We start from the raw sequence: 19,516 nt of genomic DNA on the forward strand, positions 1-19,516 counted from the left end.
AAAAGACCTGCTAAGAACTGTGAGAGTCAGGTATGTCCCTTTGATTGTGGTCATGCGGGGCTAATTGGACATTCCCACCTGCAGCCAGTCATGGGCTTGCAGGTGTATAAAAGGAGACCAACCCAGCTGCAAAGAGAGCGACATGAGAAGCAGCAGGGAAGTCTGTAGAGAGAGGCGGGCTATGGAAGTGTGGGGTAGGAGATGGGGCTCTGTGGAGCAGACCGAACGTTACGAAGGGAGCCATGTGGAGAGGCTGTCCCTTTCCTGTGTGTTCATGAGGCTCATTCCCCGGTGTTAAGAGGTCGACACATGAGTGCCTGAGGGGCAGGAGTTGCACCCCTGCAATGAAAAGCAGAAGGCTGTGTAATCTACGCTGCTGGGAAGGCTGTGAACACAATCAGGGAATTTCCAGCAAAAGCAATTTCATTTGGATATTGCACTGTCTACCCTTTCATCGAGTAGGCAACTGTGTGGGCACCTGAGCCGTTCCCTCTTCCAGTGGTGTTCTCTGGGCAAGACATGTACAATGGTAGAGTGCACACATTCTCAAACTCCAATACTTTGAGACGATGGATGATACTGTAGACACTGGGGCTTGAGACCTACGAGCAGGTCAACATAGATATGTTTGGCTGAGAGGGCACTCTAGAATGGGCGGGCTACAGGCTGCAGACGCTGTGGATGGGGTCTGATATGTTGTCCTTCCTTAGCATACAAGGCACTCACACTAACTCAAAGAAGGGATCTTCGATTCACACTTATGTCTCCATAAATCTTTTGTGACAACGTAAGAAGTATCAATTGTGGTGGGCCAGAAGAAGCAGGCAGACATTTGGAGGACATTTTGACTGTGGTTCATTCAAACAATGAGAATAAGGCCTATCTTTCCCGATCCCTATAAGTGTTTCCCTGCCTATATATGTTATGTTATATGTCAAACCTTACCTCTCACCCTAGACAGGCTCCCTTGCCTTCTGTGCCTTCCTCCTCCTCTGCACAGGCTCCCTTGCCTGCTGTGCCTTCCTCATCCTCTGCACAGGCTCCTTTGCCTGTTGTGCCTTCCTCCTCCTCCTCCTCCCCCTCCTCTGCACAAACTCCCTTGCCCGCTGTGCCTTCCTCCTCCTCTGCACATGCTCCCTTGCCTGCTGTGCCTTCCTCCTCCTCTGCACAGGCTCCCTTGCCTGCTGTGCCTTCCTCCTCCTCTGCACAGGCTCCCTTGCCTGCTGTGCCTTCCTCCTCCTCTGCACAGGCTCCATTGCCTGCTGTGCCTTCCTTCTCCTCTGCACAAGCTCCCTTGCCTGCTGTGCCTTCCACCGCCCCTGCACAGGCTCCCTTGCCTGCTGTGCCTTCCTCCTCCTCTGCACAGGCTCCCTTGCCTGCTGTGGCTTCCCCATCCTCTGCACAGGCTCCCTTGCCTGCTGTGCCTTCCTCCTCCTCTGCACAGGCTCCCTTGCCTGCTGTACCCGCCTCCTCCTCTGCACAGGCTGCCTTGCCTGCTGTGCCTTCCTTCTCCTCTGCACAGGCTCCCTTGCCTGCTGTGCCTTCCTCCTCCTCTGCACAGGCTGCCTTGCCTGCTGTGCCTTCCTCCTCCCCTGCACAGGCTCCCTTGCCTGCTATGCCTTCCTCCTCCTCTGCACAGGCTCCCTTGCCTGCTGTGCCTTCCCCCTCCTCTGCACAGGCTCCCTTGCCTGCTGTGCCTTCCACCTCCCCTGCACAGGCTCCCTTGCCTGCTGTGCCTTCCTCTACCTCTGCACAGGCTCCCTTGCATGCTGTGCCTTCCTCCTCCTCTGCACAGGCTGCCTTGCCTGCTGGGCCTTCCTCCTCCTCTGCACAAGCTCCCTTGCCTGCTGTGCCTTCCTCATCCCCTGCACAGGCTCCATTGCCTGCTGTGACTTCCTCCTCCTCTGCACAGGCTCCCTTGCCTGCTGTGCCTTCAACCTCCCCTGCACAGGCTCCCTTGCCTGCTGTGCCTTCCTTCTCCTCTGCACAGGCTCCCTTGCCTGCTGTGCCTTCCACCTCCCCTGCACAGGTTCCCTCACCTGCTGTGCCCTCCACCTCCCCTGCACAGGCTACCTTGCCTGCTGTGCCTTCCTCCTCCCCTGCACAGGCTCCCTTGCCTGCTGTGCCTTCCCCCTCCTCTGCACAGGCTCCCTTGCCTGATGTGCCGTCCTCCTCCTCTGCACAGGCTCCCTTGCCTGCTGTGCCTTCCACCTCCCCTGCACAGGCTCCCTTGCCTGCTGTGCCTTCCTCCTCCTCTGCACAGGCTCCCTTGCCTGCTGTGCCTTCCTCCTCCTCTGCACAGGCTCCCTTGCCTGCTGTGCCTTCCACCTCCCCTGCACAGGCTCCCTTGCCTGTTGTGCCTTCCACCTCCCCCGCACAGGCTCCCTTGCCTGCTGTGCCTTCCTCCTCCTCTGCACAGGATGCCTTGCCTGCTAGGCCTTCCTCCTCCTCTGCACAAGCTCCCTTGCCTGCTGTGCCTTCCACCTCCCCTGCACAGGCTCCCTGGCCTGATGTGCCTTCCTCCTCCTCTGCACAGGCTCCCTTGCCTGCTGTGCCTTCCTCCTCCTCTGCACAGGCTCCCTTGCCTGATGTGCCGTCCTCCTCCTCTGCACAGGCTCCCTTGCCTGCCGTGCCTTCCTCCTCCTCTGCACAGGCTCCCTTGCCTGCTGTGCCTTCTACCTCCCCTGCACAGGCTCCCTTGCCTGCTGTGCCTTCCTCCTCCTCTGCACAGGCTGCCTTGCCTGCTGGGCCTTCTTCCTCCTCTGCACAAGCTCCCTCACCTGCTGTGCCTTTCTCCTCTGCACATGCTCCCTTGGCTGCTATGCCTTTCTCCTCTGCACATGCTCCCTTGCCTGCTGTGCCTTCCTCCTCTGCACAGGCTCCCATGCCTGCTGTGCCTTCCTCCTCCTCTGCACAGGCTCCCTTGCCTGCTGTGCCTTCCTCCTCCCCTGTACAGGCTCCCTCACCTGCTGTGCCCTCCTCTGCACAGGCTCTCTTGCCTGCTGTGCCTTCCTCCTCCCCTGCACAGGCTCCATTACCTGCTGTGCCTTCCTCTTCCTCTGCACAGGCTCCCTTGCCTGGTGTGCCTTCCTCCTCCCCTGCACAGGCTCCTGTGCCTGCTGTGCCTTCCTCCTCCTCTGAACAGGCTCCCTTGCCCGCTGTGCCCTCCCTCCTCCTTTGCACAGGCACCCTTGCCCTGCCTCACTGTCCCGGCTCCCTTGTCGGCATTGGCCCTTCCGCCACCCACCGTCCCCTGTACCCTCCGTAGAAGACCTTCAAAAGATGGCAAGTTGCTCCATATTGCCACACTTAACTCACACTTAACTCTCGCTCTGCTGTCAAACACTCATCTGACATATGCAACTTCCTTGAAAGCATGGATCTTGATGTGCTTGCCATCACAGAGACATGGTTCAGTGACAGCTCTGTCACAAGCTTTGACACACTCCTACATGAAGGATACAAGATCCTCTCTATGCCCAGTCCCAAGGGTTAAGGTGGGGGAGTGGAGTTGATCTTCCCAGAATGGATACCTGTGTCTATCATCCCCACTCAGGCCTACTCCTCCTTCGAATGCCTAGTCTGCAGGCTCTCACTCTCTCCTAAATCTTCTCTGCTCACGGCCACCGGGACAGTCCACTCTCTTCCTCTCGGAATGGGATGGGCTGACCTGGCCTCCTCTCTACTCTACCCCTCTCCTCTCTACTCTCATGCTCCTCTCAACTTCTCCTGCTGGATGACCTCAACATCCATCTGGACTCTCCTGACCCCTCAGGACCTTTCCTCAACCTAAGTGATTCTCTCTCCCTCTCTATCTTACCGTCTCTCTCTTGGACTTACCACTCTTTTTACACTTGAAGCTCTCCTCTGCCCTTGCATCGGGACACCCAGAGCGGCCACAAGGTTTCAAAGTCACGAGACCCATGAAAAGAGTGACAGCGGCTGCCTTTGTCTCCACCTACTCTTCACCTCCTACTCCTTCATCTGACTCACACCCTGACACAGCCCTCGCTAACTTCAATTTCTCTATCTCTAACACCCCTAATACTCTTTCCCCTGTCATGAGGGTCCGACTGATGCCTTCCAAAAGGTGCAACTCTGATCTGGCTGCCCTTAAACGCAAGTCTAGGACAGCTGAGAGGAAATGGAATGCGTCAGGCGGACCCTCTGACAAACTGGCCTGACGTCTCCTTCAAAGGAAATATCGATTCTGCATCCACACCAAGAAAAGAGTCTTTATTCAAGCCCGCATCTCTGCGGTATCAAACAACATTGCTGAACCTTTCAAAGTCTGTAAGGAACTGGCCAATCCTGCAGCAGCCTCCTCTTCTGTCACACCGACCCAGGACCTTTGCTCAGCCCTGGTTGCACACTTCACCGCAAAAACCCATGAAATCCTTCCCTCTCTCACTTCCACACCAATTCATTCACCAACACCTCTAGATCCTCCCTTGGCTCCCTCCACCACTTCTCCTCTCTTCTCTCACTCCCATCACACCTGATGAGGTCACCAGACAAGTCCGATCTATGAAGGCCTCATTCAAACAGGTGGACCCCGGCCCCTCCAAAAATCATTTATGACAACATTGACTCTCTCACTCCAGCCGTGGCTGATCTCTGCAAGCTCTCTTTTGCCACTGGAGTTTTCCCAACTTCTCTTAAGCACTCCATTGTGCACCCTCTGCTCAAGAAACCCTCTGGCGACCCCTACATTCCGGCATCCTACCGCCTCATCTCTATCACCCCTTTCCTGGGAAAACTCCTGGAGAAGCTGGCTATCTCTCAGCTCACCCTCCACGACCATCAGTCTGGCTTTAGAGCATCCAGAGGCATGGAAATTGCTCTTCTGAACACCCGTGAAGACCTGCTCTCAATTCTTGACAGTAACACTCCCTCTGTCCTCATTCTTCTTGACCTCTCCTCTGCCTTTGACATGGTAAACCACAACATCCTGATCGCACGTCTCTGTGACACCCTGGGAATCACGGTTCAGGGTCTGTCATGGTTAATCTCCTTCCTTACCGACCACCCATCCCAGGTGGAACTTGGGTCTTTGCTCTCTACTATCACTCTTTCGACCTGCAGCCTTTCCAGGATTCTAACCTATCCCCCTGGTTCTTCAATGTCTACATGGCTGCCCTGGCACGTTTTATTGCCACTTTCATCTCTAACTTCAAGTGTTATGCAGAGGACACGCAACTCTCCTTCAGGCTACCCTCAGCCACCTCCTCTACCTTGCTCATATCTGACTGTCTGCAATTCAGTCATGGTGTGATGCAAACGACCTCTGCCTCAAAAGCAGTAAGACTGAGATTGTTTGCATTGGGACTCCTGCTCCCGATTTCACACTCTCACTCCGGCCGGCCTCCTTTGGCCCTGCGCCCGTACCCACCTGCGAGGCAAAAAACCTTGGGGTCATCTTCGACTCCACTCTCTCTTCCTTCACTCACATATCAGACATCTCTAAAAAGTCCAACTACCAGCTGCACCTCCTCAGAGGTACTCCTCCTTTTCACCAGAGCCCTGGTTCTTTCTAGGCTGGACTACTGCAACAGCCTCTTTCTCAACCTCCCTGCTTCTGCCCTGCGCCCTCTGCAACTCATCCAGAACAGAACCACAAGACTTATATTTGGCCTCAAGCCCAGGGACAGCATCTCTCTGGCACTAAAATCCCTCCACTGGCTCCCCGTGGCTGAAAGGATCAAATTCTGGGGCTTGGAACCTACCTATCTGCAACAATGCCTACCTAAATACTGTCCCTCCCGAGCTCTCCGCTCATCTACCTCCAACCTTCTGCGAGTGAGCCTGTCCTCCAAGCAGAGATTTGGAGGGAGATCTTTATCCTCAGCAGGGGCCTCCCTCTGGAATAGCCTCCCTGCTGCCCTCCGTCTTGAGCCTGATCTCCTTAAATTCTGGAAATTCCTTAAGACATTCCTCTTCTGTTCTTCCTTCTCTATCCCTCTACTTTGCGAACCTCTCTCTGTGGTCTATCCCTCTGTCATTCCTTTTCCACACAGCTTGCCGACTGGCCGCCGGGTATACCTCAGAGTTTCACAGGTCCCTGGCACCCTCGCCAGTCGTCTCGCACTTGCCTCATGGCCTGCACTTTGCTCATTGCTACTGCGCTTGGTCAATAACTCATGAGAATGGCATTCTCTCAGCACTAGTTTTTGACTAACTGGGCGCACTTGGATTCCCTCCCTCCCTCCCCTCTCCTGTACCGTCTGTAGGTACCATGCCTTGAAGATTGTCTATCTTCCCTGTCTCCCCTCCTTGCATGGTGGTGCCTCAATGCACTTGGAAAAACTGCAGAATCGTCGTCAGACCTTTTTGCTTTTATCTACACTGTTAATCAGATTATATGCACGTACTCTGCCTGTGCAGACTTGTATTGTTCAGAAATTCAAGGGCTCTGAATGACTGTTGTTTTTCCCCTTGTTACATGCCTCCTTGAGCGCTTTGAAACACCGGCTTTGTGTATAGGCACTTTACAAATAAACATTACCATACCATGTTATGTTATAAAATGTATAAAGCGCGCCTTCCCCAGAGGCAGCTCGACACCTGATCGTTCAATCCAATTAGGTCATGGCAATGCGCATCACATAAAAGGGTTTTCAAAGCACACCTAAACGTAAGATGATTCACTATAATTCAGACATCACGCGGCAGTGTATCCGACAGCTTGGCAGCAGCCACCGAACATGCACGTCCGCCTGTTCTAACCAGTCTGTAGCGTGGAATCACCAAAAGATAACTGTACAAAGAACAGAGTGTCCGGATATGGAAATAAAGATGAAATGTAACCCGAAGGTATTCAGCTCCCAATCCATGTGTGGCACGAGGAACGGCACAGCGAGACTTGAATTCAATACGTCTTGCCACCAGGAGCCAATGATGGTTATGCAGAATAGGTGAAGTATTCGTACCATAAGGTAGTCTAGTAGCCACCTGATCTGCTACATTCCGCAGTCGTAAGTAAGATATCTTCAGATAGTCCCTTCAGGTCCGGTAGTTCTTTTACAATGTACTTAGATTTGCTCTGCCCTCTGGAGATAGTTATTCCACAAGGCTTTATCATTCTCTTTCAGATACTCTCTCCCAGTTGTATATGCCTTTCTGGTCTCTGTAGCTATGGCCTTTTTAAGTTAGCTTTCCTTTGTAGCTACGTGAGCCTTCCCCTTTCCTGGCGTGAATCCGTTTGATCACTTCTTCTCTGTCCTCTTCCACTTGACTTCAGTTCTCAGGGTGTTTATCTCTAGCTCTTAACACATTCTCTTTCAGGTTAATTCATTATTCTCAGGATCACTTTTATACAGTTCAACTTTACGGGCTGTATATTTAGGAACTCGTTACTTTCACTGGGACGAGTTTCTCTTGGTCTCCATTCCTTGATACCTTCTCTTTCAGGCTTAATTATTATTCCTGTGGTTACATTCATACAGTTCAACATTACTGACGCTATTTTCAGTATCTCATCCATTTCACTGAGACGAGTTTCTCCCCTTACATACCGATGTCCCAGGGGCCTGCAAGTACTCCTGTTCTCTGGGTTACCTCTGTGTTTGCAGGGCAACGCTTGGGTCTTACTCCTCTTCTCTGCTGTTCGGATTCCTCCCTGGTGTTGGTATCTCTCACTCGGTTCTACGGGTCGCAGGGTCTATTGTGGACCATGTTGCTCAGTGGTGTCGGTGCTGTTAGATGGGTGGACTGCCCACCACGAAGTCCTCGTGGTCACACAACCAAAGGGATACGGCTTCCCTTCTTCTTCGTTGCTCTCTACTCAGAAACGCTAGCTTATTACGTTTCCCTCTGCTGCCTTGGACTCCTACAAAAACAGTGGGCTCTGCGGCTCTCTTTGGATCCGCCTCCTCCCGGCAACATCTCGTCAGAGGGCTTCCCCTGCTTACACTCTTCGCTCTCTGGTAATGCATCGCCTCTACTCTGTGTACTCTCTGCCGTCCATCCTCCTTGTCTCAGGTAAATGTACGTCTTTCCATAAAGAGGCAAATCCTCCTTTTTCTGCACACTGGGATTATTTTAGTTTTGTCTTCTGCGGAGTCCCTGGAGTTTACAATGTCCTTTACATCTGGTAATCCCATAGATGCCATTATGGTGGATGGTCTGGGGAGTTCCTCACGGGAACGGGAGTCCTTATCCCATAAGGGGGAGTCTCTCCCAGTGAGGTCCCACTTGCCCAGACCCCTATAGAGAGGGTCTTGCGGAGCGGGCTCACCTTAATAGCCTCAGAGGAGGAGGCTCCTCCTTGGGGAGAAGGGACCAATACCTTTAATTCATCACACAATTTAAAAACATTAAGCGCCGCAAAGCATGCCAAAAACAAACCATATGAAGCGCTGGGTTTAAATCTAAAAAGTTTGAACATGGGCACCCTACATTTAAAAAGAATGCAGATCATGTCAAATATTAAAGACACAGTGCCTCATCATGACTTGCACGGTATCCCAGCGATAATTGAGCCGTGATACCGCCCAACACTATTAGCGTTACTGTAACTCGGTCTTGCGCAATTTGGGTGGGGAGGTAAATCCCCATTCCCACAGTGGACCCAATGAGGGTTTCTTCGTGCTATTAGCACCGGCGCAATAAGTGGCGCACCAATAGCGCAGAAAATGGGCAGAAATGGGAGATTTTTACCTCCCACTTTCCACCCTACTCGAGGTAGTGCGGAGCGGTAAATGCGGCGCTAATAGCGTTATCGCTGCATTTCCACGCTCTGCCCAATTCATGATGAGGCCCACAGTTCCTTACCTCTCAGTAATGTTCTTTCTGATGGTATCTATGGTATTTATCTCCCAGTGCAGCTGCTCTTCAGAAACCTTTCCACCCCAAGGGAGCCCAGAGCGCCCTGCCCGATGACTCTGTGGCCCTGCGCCAGATTTAATGTTGGTACCAATATTTATTGAGGCACTGCGCCCTGTGACCTTGGCACCATCCTTTTTGCGCAAGCAATCCGACTCTGAGGGACCACAGAACCAAAATGTACTAGCTATCCGCCAAGTGAGGTAGATTGGGAGGGCAATGAGGAATCCATGGTAGGAACATTCACCAGAAAGAACATTACTGCAAGGTAACTAATGTGTTCCCCTATTGGGTTCCTTCCTCTCACGGACTCCTCATCTCTGATATACTCCCATAGCAATATGTAAATATGGGGCAGGGAGGAGAGCAAGAGGACACCGCCTAGACCAGGAAACTCTGAAGGGCAGCCCTGCCAAAACAAGCATCCTGTCCTGACTGACAATCCAAACAGTAGTGTTTAGCAAATGTGAGCAAAGAAACTCACGTAGCAACCTGGCACATTGTAGAGCTGAAGTGGCAGACAGCCTTCTGGTTGAATGTGCCCAGAGGCTCTTACACACTAGATCATAGCATTTCGAGATACAGAGGATTATCCACCCTGATAGGGTCTTTTTGGCCACACCCCTGCCAGTACAGACACCAGAATAACCTTGAAAAGCTGGTCCTCTATCCAGGTCTCTCTCGTACAAGAGACATAGTACTTTAGAGTCTGCTCGTGGTTCATCTGACAGAATCACTCCTCTGTCTTGGAAGGGTGAGGCAGAGGAAAAAAAGACAAGGACAGGGATTTTTTGGGATTTTTTGAGGGAGATGACAATCAGAAACAAGGATGGTCTCACTCTGAGCGTCACCTTCTCCTTGCAGAAGACCAAGTAGAGAGGTTTAACAGAAAACACTTCGAGACAACTCACACATCTAGCGGAACTGATGGTGACCAGAAAAATCACCTTAAGGGTGAGTAATCTTAGGGGCTCAAACGGAGCACCCATAAGAAATGTTAACACTAAATTCAAGTCGCATGCCGGTCAAGAAACTGGTTTGTGGGAAACTGATCACACAATGTCTGCAGAAATTGAATGACAGTGGGGATCATGGAAAAAGATCCCCACTGTCATTCAATTTCTGCAGAAATTGTGTGATCAGTTTCCCACAAACCAGTTTCTTGACCGGCATGCGACTTGAATTTAGTGTTAACATTTCTTATGGGTGCTCCAGGGTTCTCTGGAAAACCAAAATGCTAGCAAGGAATCTATGGCAGGAAGAAGTCCATTATAAATGGCCTTTGCTAGGAGGTTGGAAGAGTTAGGAGGCTGTGCTTATTTGGAGCTGGTTGGACAGGGGAACAGAAGGAGCTGAAGATAGAGCTGAAGAAGGGACTCGGGCAGGAGAAGGAGACTGGAAGAGAGCTGCTGCAGCCTATGGAGAGCAGGAGACAAGTGGCTGCAGGAGTTTCCCAGAAGACCGTGCTAAGGAGGAGTGTTAGGGAGAATTCTCTCTTTAGGCTGAATTTCCTAACCTAGTGAGTCCCCCAGCAGCTTTGCTGGATTTCTGGAGTTTGTTTTTTGTCTCCTGCCAAGAGTGAGACTCTTTTTCTCCCACTCTTGGACACGATTTATGGTGTTCCTTTGACTGTTAATGTGTTTTATGGGCTATGGGGTCCTTTACTCCATAGGGTCTCATGTGTTTTTACTATGTGTGTTACACAGCACCCTCCGTGCAGTAACACAGGGGTGTCATAGTGACACCCCACCATAGACTCCATACCCTGGGACTGACTACTGTCTCCCAGAGCATGTAAAGTCACCATTGGCTTTACTAGTCCCAAATTATGAACAGAAACCAGTACAAACCATCATATTGTGGACATACTGGCCGGGGCAATTCAATTGCCCTGGGGTCTGTTAGTCGAGGAGGCACGTCTCCGTCCCCCCTGATCGAATTTTGGCTGGTGGCAGTGGATACTACTTTTTATATTCGACCGCGAATATATCCCAATGGGATTTTCCCAATCGAGGCTACCAACTTTAATTATTTAATTCTCATAGCCTCGAACATACCGCCGGTTTATTTATTTAATATTAATTTGCCGGTTGGTATTTTTTGCCAGGACTCGATTCTAAAATGGCATTTGTGTTCTCTTCTGTGACTCCAACCCAAGTCGAGCCCTTTCTTCCACTTTTTGGCGGGCTTCTCCACAGAAGCCTCCAAAAGTGGTGCCACTCTGTCTGGGTACCACAGGGGGTGTGGGAGGGGGTTTAGGCACCCTGGACTGAGTTACCTTGGTAACTCAAGTCGCACTCTTGTGTGATTGGCCCAAGTGGTGAGCCGGCCGGCTCACCACTTAGCATGTTTGATTGACAGCTAGGCTGAGTGAATGGGGGTGTGCTGCATAAAAGCAGGGCTTTGGGGACTGGAACTTCAGAAGTCGCCACAGGACCTGAGAATCCGACGAGGGAGAAGCTGAGCCGACCTACCACGACGACACCACCGGTGGAGCCCTGCGGAACCGACTCACCACTTCCCGACGACAGAGAAGATCTCCCGGCTGGAGAGGCTTCTTCCCCTGACTGGTGGGCACGACCAGTTTACCTTCTTCTCTTCGCACCCCAGACCGGCTTGTGGTCGAATTGCCCGTGCCAAGCACCCCGGCAACCGGATAGCCACTTACCACTGGACCGTGAACTAAAGGACCGCTCCTTTTACCTGAGAACTCTGCGGCTGGTTTCTTCCCTGGCAGTGCAACGGACTCCTGTCTTCCTCCCCGGCGAGATCCTCTCTTCCCCCGGACGAAGCACCGACTTGCATCCGCTGCCAGGAACAACTGCCCCCGCTGGAGTATTCTCAACACTTTAAGGTACCGTGTCCGCCAGGCCTCCTTTTCTAAAGATTGCTACAAGGTAATAATAACCCCTTAACCTTCTGGACTGGGCTGGCCGCCTTGACCTTCTAACTGGTCCCTTTCTTTGGTCCAACTCTTTTTGAACCTTTTCAAGACTTTTGCGCACTGCAACCGTGTGCCCACTGAACTCTAACTTCACGGTTTTACTTTGCCTTCCTCTCTTGTTGTGTTCTTGTAAAAGTGTTGGGACCTGTTTCAATTTATTCTCTGTTTTTCTCTCCCTTTTAAAACGAATTATTAGAGTGCCATCTGCGTTAAGCGCTCACCGCTGTCTGAAAATAAGTGGGGCTTAACTTAAGACTTGTCTAATATTCTTCTAAGGGAGTGTATATCTTTTAGTGACCGTGTTTTTGAATTGCTTACTATTAGTGCCTGTGTGTTTTTCTAGATGTGGTTTTAAATAAATAATTATATCTCTTTTACACCAAGCCCTGGTCAGTGTTTACTTGTTCTACTGTGTTCTTTTGACCTATTGTGAATACTCTGTATACTGCCTAACTCTTCTTGAGGGATGTCTAACTGCTCAGCCACAGCTACCAAGTGAATCTGTGTGGTACAGACTGCTACCAAGTGGGTTTACTGCCAAACACCTGTAGTCTTAAATATTTTGCAGTGGTTCCAGAGGGAACTGCACAGGTTTCTGCCTAACAAGGAGACTGGAAGAAAGCTGCTGCAGTCTAGGGAGAGCAGGAGACAAGTGGCTGCAGGAGAGTCCCAGAAGACGGTGCTAAGGAGGAGTCAGGAGACTGGAAGGGAGCTGCTGCAGCCTAGGGAGAGCAGGAGACAAGTGGCTGCAGCAGAGTCCCAGAAGACTGTGCTAAGGAGGAGTCAGGAGACTGGAAGGGAGCTGCTGCAGCCTTGGGAGAGCATGAGACAAGTGGCTGCAGCAGAGTCCCAGAAGACTGTGCTAAGGAGGAGTCAGGAGACTGGAAGGGAGCTGCTGCAGCCTAGGGAGAGCATGAGACAAGTGTCTGCAGGAGAGTCCCAGAAGACTGTGCTAAGGAGGAGTCAGGAGACTGGAAGGGAGCTGCTGCAGCCTAGGGAGAGCATGAGACAAGTGGCTGCAGGAGTGTCCCAGAAGACCGTGCTAAGGAGGAGACTGGAAGAGAGCCTCTGCAGCCTAGGGAGAACAGGAGACAAGTGGCTGCAGGAGAGTCCCAGAAGACTGTGCTAAGGAGGAGACTGGAAGAGAGCCTCTGCAGCCTAGGGAGAGCAGGAGACAAGTGGTTGTAGGAGAGTCCCTGAAGACTGTGCTAAGGAGGAGAATGGAAGAGAGCCTCTGCAGCCTAGGGAGAGCAGGAGACAAGTGGCTGCAGGGGTGTCCCAGAAGACTGTGCTAAGGAGGAGTCAGGAGACTGGAAGGGAGCTGCTGCAGCCTAGGGAGAGCATGAGACAAGTGGCTGCAGGAGAGTCCCAGAAGACTGTGCTAAGGAGGAGTAGGGAGACTGAAATGGAGCTGCTGCAGCCTAGGGAGAGCATGAGACAAGTGGCTGCAGGAGTGTCCCAGAAGACTGTGCTAAGGAGGAGTCAGGAGACTGGAAGGGAGCTGCTGCAGCCTAGGGAGAGCATGAGACAAGTGGCTGCAGGAGAGTCCCAGAAGACTGCTAAGGAGGAGTCGGGAGACTGGAGGGGAGCTGCTGCAGCCTATGGAGAGCAGGAGACAAGTGGCTGCAGGAGAGTCCCAGACGACTGTGCTAAGGAGGAGACTGGAAGAGAGCCTCTGCAGCCTAGGGAGAGCAGGAGACAAGTGGCTGCAGGGGTGTCCCAGAAGACTGTGCTAAGGAGGAGTCGGGAGACTGAAATGGAGCTGCTGCAGCCTAGGGAGAGCATGAGACAAGTGGCTGCAGGAGTGTCCCAGAAGACCGTGCTAAGGAGGAGACTGGAAGAGAGCCTCTGCAGCCTAGGGAGAGCAGGAGACAAGTGGCTGCAGGGGTGTCCCAGAAGACTGTGCTAAGGAGGAGTCGGGAGACTGAAATGGAGCTGCTGCAGCCTAGGGAGAGCATGAGACAAGTGGCTGCAGGAGTGTCCCAGAAGACCGTGCTAAGGAGGAGACTGGAAGAGAGCCTCTGCAGCCTAGGGAGAGCAGGAGACAAGTGGCTGCAGGAGAGTCTCAGAAGACTGTGCTAAGGAGGAGTCAGGACACTGGAAGGGAGCTGCTGCAGCCTAGGGAGAGCATGAGACAAGTGGCTGCAGGAGAATCCCAGAAGACTGCTAAGGAGGAGTCGGGAGACTGGAAGGGAGCTGCTGAAGCCTAGGGAGAGCAGGAGACAAGTGGCTGCAGAAGAGTCCCAGAAGACCGTGCTAAGGAGGAGACTGGAAGAGAGCCTCTGCAGCCTAGGGAGAGCAGGAGACAAGTGGCTGCAGGAGAGTCTCAGAAGACTGTGCTAAGGAGGAGTCGGGAGACGGGAAGGGAGCTGCTGCAGCCTAGGGAGAGCAGGAGACAAGTGACTACTGGAGAGTCCCAGAAGACTGTGCTAAGGTGGAGCAGGAGACTGGAAGGGAGCTGCTGCAGTCTAGGGAGAGCAGGAGACAAGTGGCTGCAGGAGAGTCCCAGAAGACTGTACTAAGGAGGAGTCAGGAGGCTACAGTAAAAGCCTAGGAGCTGGAGGGGAGATACACCCTGGGGCTGGGGATTTAAAAGACCCAATGGGATGGGAGAAGAAATCTCATGTGATTTGCGAGAGAAATGTAGAGCGAAAAAAAGAGTCTAATTACTGGAAGGAGGACGACCTAGTATAATGGAAACAGGATGGTGTGAAGGTGAACGGGTGAAGAGAGTGGGAGAGACATCAGAGAAGGAGAAATTACTTACCAGTAATGTTCTTTTTGGATTCTTTGCCCGCAGATTCCTCATCTGATAGAAATACCCTCCAGCATCAGCTGCTCTGAAGCCTTTTCGACAAGGAGCGTAGTGCGGCTGGAGTTGTCCATCGACTCCATCATGTCTCAACCACGCCATTCCTCGACTCAGAACGTGACATTGGTAGTACATACATCATGTCACTCTGCCCACACACCTACTTTCTCCACCTTTTGCTCCCCGTGCTTACCAGCCACAGGGAAGAATCCAATGGAATTCAGCCATGACACGCCAAAAAACAGATTTTTTTGTGGGGAACAGAAAGAATTACAGTAGGGCAACAGGCCAACAGTACTCATTTGTAAACAGCACCTAGTGCCTTCTTTTAAAAAAGAAAACTTACCTTACACCCTTCCGTTATCGTCCCACAAAAGAATTGTATGCTAAGAGCGGAGACCAGAACCCTTTCTTAGAGGGGCAGATTGGGAGGGCAATGAGCAATCTTAAGGAGAAGAATCCATTTAAAGAACCTTACTGGTAAGTCATTTCTCCTTCAAGGTATTGCATTCTCACGCAGATTACTCATTGTTAGGAAAGAGATCTTTTTTGGCAACTTTCCATCCATATTCTATGGACCCCCCAAACATTTTGCTTTTGTTGTGAACCTATCCTGGATTTCTATAGGGAAGTGAAGCCTTCAGCTTCACTGCATATATACGATGGAGGGTGAGTAAAGTTAATATAAAATGTGAAGGGGCATGGGGGGGCTGCAGGGGGAGCCTTAGCATCTCTTAGCAGAGCCATTTTAGGGCACTAGCTACGTTTAGTAACCCTATGTAGTAAAGGTGAATGTGTATACTAGAAAAACGGAAATATTACTCGGGAGGATAGCTCAGGGGCAACATGCTCGCCTTGGAGGCAAGATGACACGGAGCAACACAGGTTTGATCCCCGGGTTCACGCTTAGAAACCTCTTGGTATTAAGCGCGTTATAAATAACCTATCATATCATATCATAAATGGTTCATCTTTAATTCTGTATTTTGGAATTCAGCATTTTTCCCACAAAATTAAGGGGTGATACCATCCCGAAGAGAACTGCGACGGTGCCTTCTACATTTCTTATTCACAAAGGATTGCACTCTGCTCCTGGAATTGAACGGAACATTCCCTGCACCTGCAGCTCCTGGGCATTTCTTGTCTATGATCAGTTTGCACAGTGAGGTGAGTCCCATAGCGGTAGGATCTCCACAAGGTTTTTTGCTTGTTCTTTGGCCATTTTCTTTTTTGGCCTTCTTCCTGTATTCTCAAGTCATACATTTCTTGGTCATGCAGAAAGCTACTGTGTTTGCGGGTTAGTGCATGCCATTTCTGTGTGGACCCAGTTAGTGGATTGCAACTGTCTGGTCACAATCCACAGACTGTAACAAGTGGGTCGGGTGTGCATGCACGAAAGAAACCCACAGTGGCCCCTGATTGGACTACTGCTAGCTGAGTGGGTGGTGCAGATCCCTGCTATTGGAGGGCTGAGTTTGATCACTCACCTGAATTTAGAATAAGAAGAGGAGTCCTGCAGCTTTTCCAGATCAGAAGTGTAGCAGTGCAAACAGCGAAAGACCACAGGACCAATCCTGAAGAGGCCTGGTGACCATTCTTGCTGATGTCCCGGTGAAGCCCTGATGGACTACCTTATCTCAGAAGACCCTTGCTTGTGCTTCGACCCTTTGGACTGTTGGGACCAACCGGTCTCGATGCCTCCTCACGATCTTGCAGACCGGAAGCATTCAGAGGTTTCCCGGGACCACCAAGTGGACTGACCAGTTCCGCTTTGGGCTACTGTATGTGATGAGGGAGCCCCTGCTCCTGCTTTGGATGGGGAGCCCCTTTCCATGAGGCAAGGGAAGTGAGACTGCTGCCCGATATTCTACCGGGAGGTGGTGCTCAGAGGGAGGATATCATGGGGAGGGTTAACCTCATTGAGAGCAGTGATCTACTTGGGAAAAGACATTACCCTTTTCCCCCAACCCACCGTCCCTGTAAATACATCCTTCTCCACATTACCCAAGACTCCCATGTGTTATTGCCATACATCCCAGTTAACAACTACTGGGACGAGGAAGATACTGCAAGGAATGATGATCACTAACACGAGTAACAGCCCAAGTTCTTGCCCTTCCAGGGACCCTATTGGCCTGCCGTCATTCAAAGGCAGAGAGGCATCCAGAGAATTGTGTCTTCGCTCTTGCTCCGGCGTGGACCACGAGAGGCTGCAGGTACGCCGAGGCCGGCCAGTGAGGGGAGAACAACGTGTCTCATGGAGAACCACGCTCGAAGGAGGCTCACCAGCCGGGAAGCACAATGAAGCAGAGGCAAGCTCCCTACTGCTGAGCGGAGCTGCACAAGTGCAGAGAGACTGGCACCGTGTGGCAGAGGAAGCACAGAGAGGTCCGGCAAGGATGCCAGAAAGCCCAGGAAGCCGCTAAAAGCCCTGGGAGACCTGCGAGCAACCAGTGATGGACAGTCCAGACCCTACAGATAACATGGTGCCTGGTCCCAGGGTTGGGGAGAACCAAAGGGAGAAAGAGGCGAGGGGCAAGAGGCATGGGGCATTGAAGTGGCAGAATAATCACGTGAAGGGGGTACGGGATCCATTTTGGAAAGTTAATCAACGAATAACAGAAAATAAGAACTTTGACTATTGAAACACCAACATCAACTGACCTTGGCAGGACGGTAAACCAAGACTATGGACTGTAGAGAGAGAGAACTTTGAGAATATACAAGTGAAAGGAGTCTGGGACACACACTGGGAGAAGGAACCCCGACACTAGGGAAGGGAACAGAAGCGTTCAGGATGCAAGTTATTATCACAGACCTTGGCAGGAGAGTGAATCAAGGTTGGGGTCACAAGAAGAAAAGAACCAGAAGCGTAATCAGGTGAAAGGGCTCTGGGGCCCATAAAAGATACAAATCATAAATATTTAAGAGACACCCAAAACCTTAGCAGGATAGTAGACCGAGTCTGTGGGTGAATGAAAAGCGCAAGTATCCTCCTTGGCAGGAGAGTAAACCGAGGCTGTGGGTGAATGAGAAGCGCGAGTATCCTCCTTGGCAGGAGAGTAAACCGAGGCTGTGGGTGAATGAGAAGCGCCAGTATCTTCCTTGGCAGGAGAGTAAACCGATGCTATGCGTAAATGAGAAGTGCGAGTATCCTCCTTGGCAGGAGAGTAGACCGAGGCTGTGGGTGAATGAGAAGTGAGAGTATCCTCCTTGGCAGGAAAGTAAACCGAGGCTGTGGGTGAATGAGAAGCGCAAGTATCCTCCTTGGTAGGAGAGTAGACCGAGGCTGTGGGTGAATGAGAAGTGCGAGTATCCTCCTTGGCAGGAGAGTAGACCGAGGCTGTGGGTGAATGAGAAGCGCAAGTATCCTCCTTGGTAGGAGAGTAGACCGAGGCTTTGGGTGAATGAGAAGTGTGAGTATCCTCCTTGGCAGGAGAGTAAACCAAGGCTGGAGGTGAATGAGAAATGCGAGTCCTCCTTGGCAGAAGAGTAAACCGAGACTGTGGGTGAATGAGAAGAGTGAGTATCCTCCTTGGCAGGAGAGTAGACTGAGGCTGTGGGTGAATGAGAAGCGCCAGTATCCTCCTTGGCAGGAGAGTAAACTGAGCCTGTGGGTGAATGAGAAGTGCAAGTATCCTCCTTGCCAGGAGAGCAGACCGAGGCTGTGGGTGAATGAGAAGCGCAAGTATCCTCATTGGCAGGAGAGTAAACCGAGGCTGTGGGTGAATGAGAAATGTGAGTATTCTCCTTGGCATGAGAGTAAACCGAGCCTGTGGGTGAATGAGAAGCGCGAGTATCCTCCTTGGCAGGAGAGTAGACCGAGGCTGTGGGTGAATGAGAAGCGCGAGTATCCTCCTTGGCAGGAGAGTAAGCCGATGCTGTGGGTGAATGAGAAGCACGAGTATCCTCCTTGGCAGGAGAGTAGACCGAGGCTGTGGTTGAATGAGAAGCACGAGTATCCTCCTTGGCAGGAGAGTAAACTGAGGCTGTGGGTGAATGAGAAGTGTGAGTATCCTCCTTGGCAGGAGAGTTAATCAAGGAATAATCTGAGCCTCCGGTTTTGACAATCAAATTCAGATTTTCAACAATAACGCTATAGAAAGTCATAATTCTATTAAAGACATTCAGGGGTGCTAAGGAAGGGACAGGGATCTCCTGCATACAAGGCAGATTGTTAGAGACACAGAGATAGTGGAAAGACCCTAAAGAAAGGAACTCAAACTCTTGGGTCTTTGTGGAACCTTTACTTGTTTTCATATGCTGGAAATATTCCAGGGAAAGGAAGAAAACGCCTTGAGTCCTTTTGGAACTTTTGCATTTTGGTTGACAACATCGGGGTGCAGGTTGGCAGTCAAGAAGCATTCTCCGTTTGCACATTATACTTAGTTGAGCTTCAGAGGGAAAGCGTAGGTTATGGACACAGGATGGCAGCCTTTACTTTGGACATTCAGACACAGTTTCATTAGCTAGGTTTGCTGAGGCAGGGAAACCCCTTCTAGAGATACCTTGAAGTAGGTTTTCCTCCAACTCTCCCATTTTACTTTATTTTTTATTTTTTTATTTATTGTTTTGGTTTATTTAAACCTTTACAACAAAAAAACAAGAGAAAACATTACTTTATAGTTAAAAGAAAGAACATATACGAGCATAAGAAAAAGAACTTCTGTTTCTAAATACATACTAAATATGTATCATTTCGTAATAAAAGACTGTTAAAAAATATTTCAGTCTACAAACAGTACATACTAACATAAAATAAACAAAGAACCTCTGTTTTTCCATTCTTACTAGTTACACATATATCAATCTACAACCAAGACAACTAAAACATCGAAAACAGCATGGATTATCATCCTCTAAAAGAAAATAGAACAAACATTCCTCAAATAGGTAACCACTCTGATGTTTAGGTTATCTTCACAGTTATGTAGCAT

The 19,516-nt window shown here is 50.8% G+C and overlaps 1 protein-coding gene across 1 annotated transcript in view; it reads right to left on the reverse strand.

Annotated features, from left to right (window-relative positions):
- Positions 1-19,516, reverse strand: part of STAB1 (stabilin 1) — a 1,160,316-nt gene that overhangs the window by 218,479 nt on the left and 922,321 nt on the right. The gene's annotated exons all lie outside the window — the stretch shown is intronic.

The sequence above is a fragment of the Ambystoma mexicanum genome, chromosome 2p, assembly GCF_040938575.1.
Source record: "Ambystoma mexicanum isolate Mex_15411 chromosome 2p, UKY_AmexF1_1, whole genome shotgun sequence".
In the NCBI taxonomy this organism is placed as follows: Eukaryota; Metazoa; Chordata; class Amphibia; order Caudata; family Ambystomatidae; genus Ambystoma; species Ambystoma mexicanum.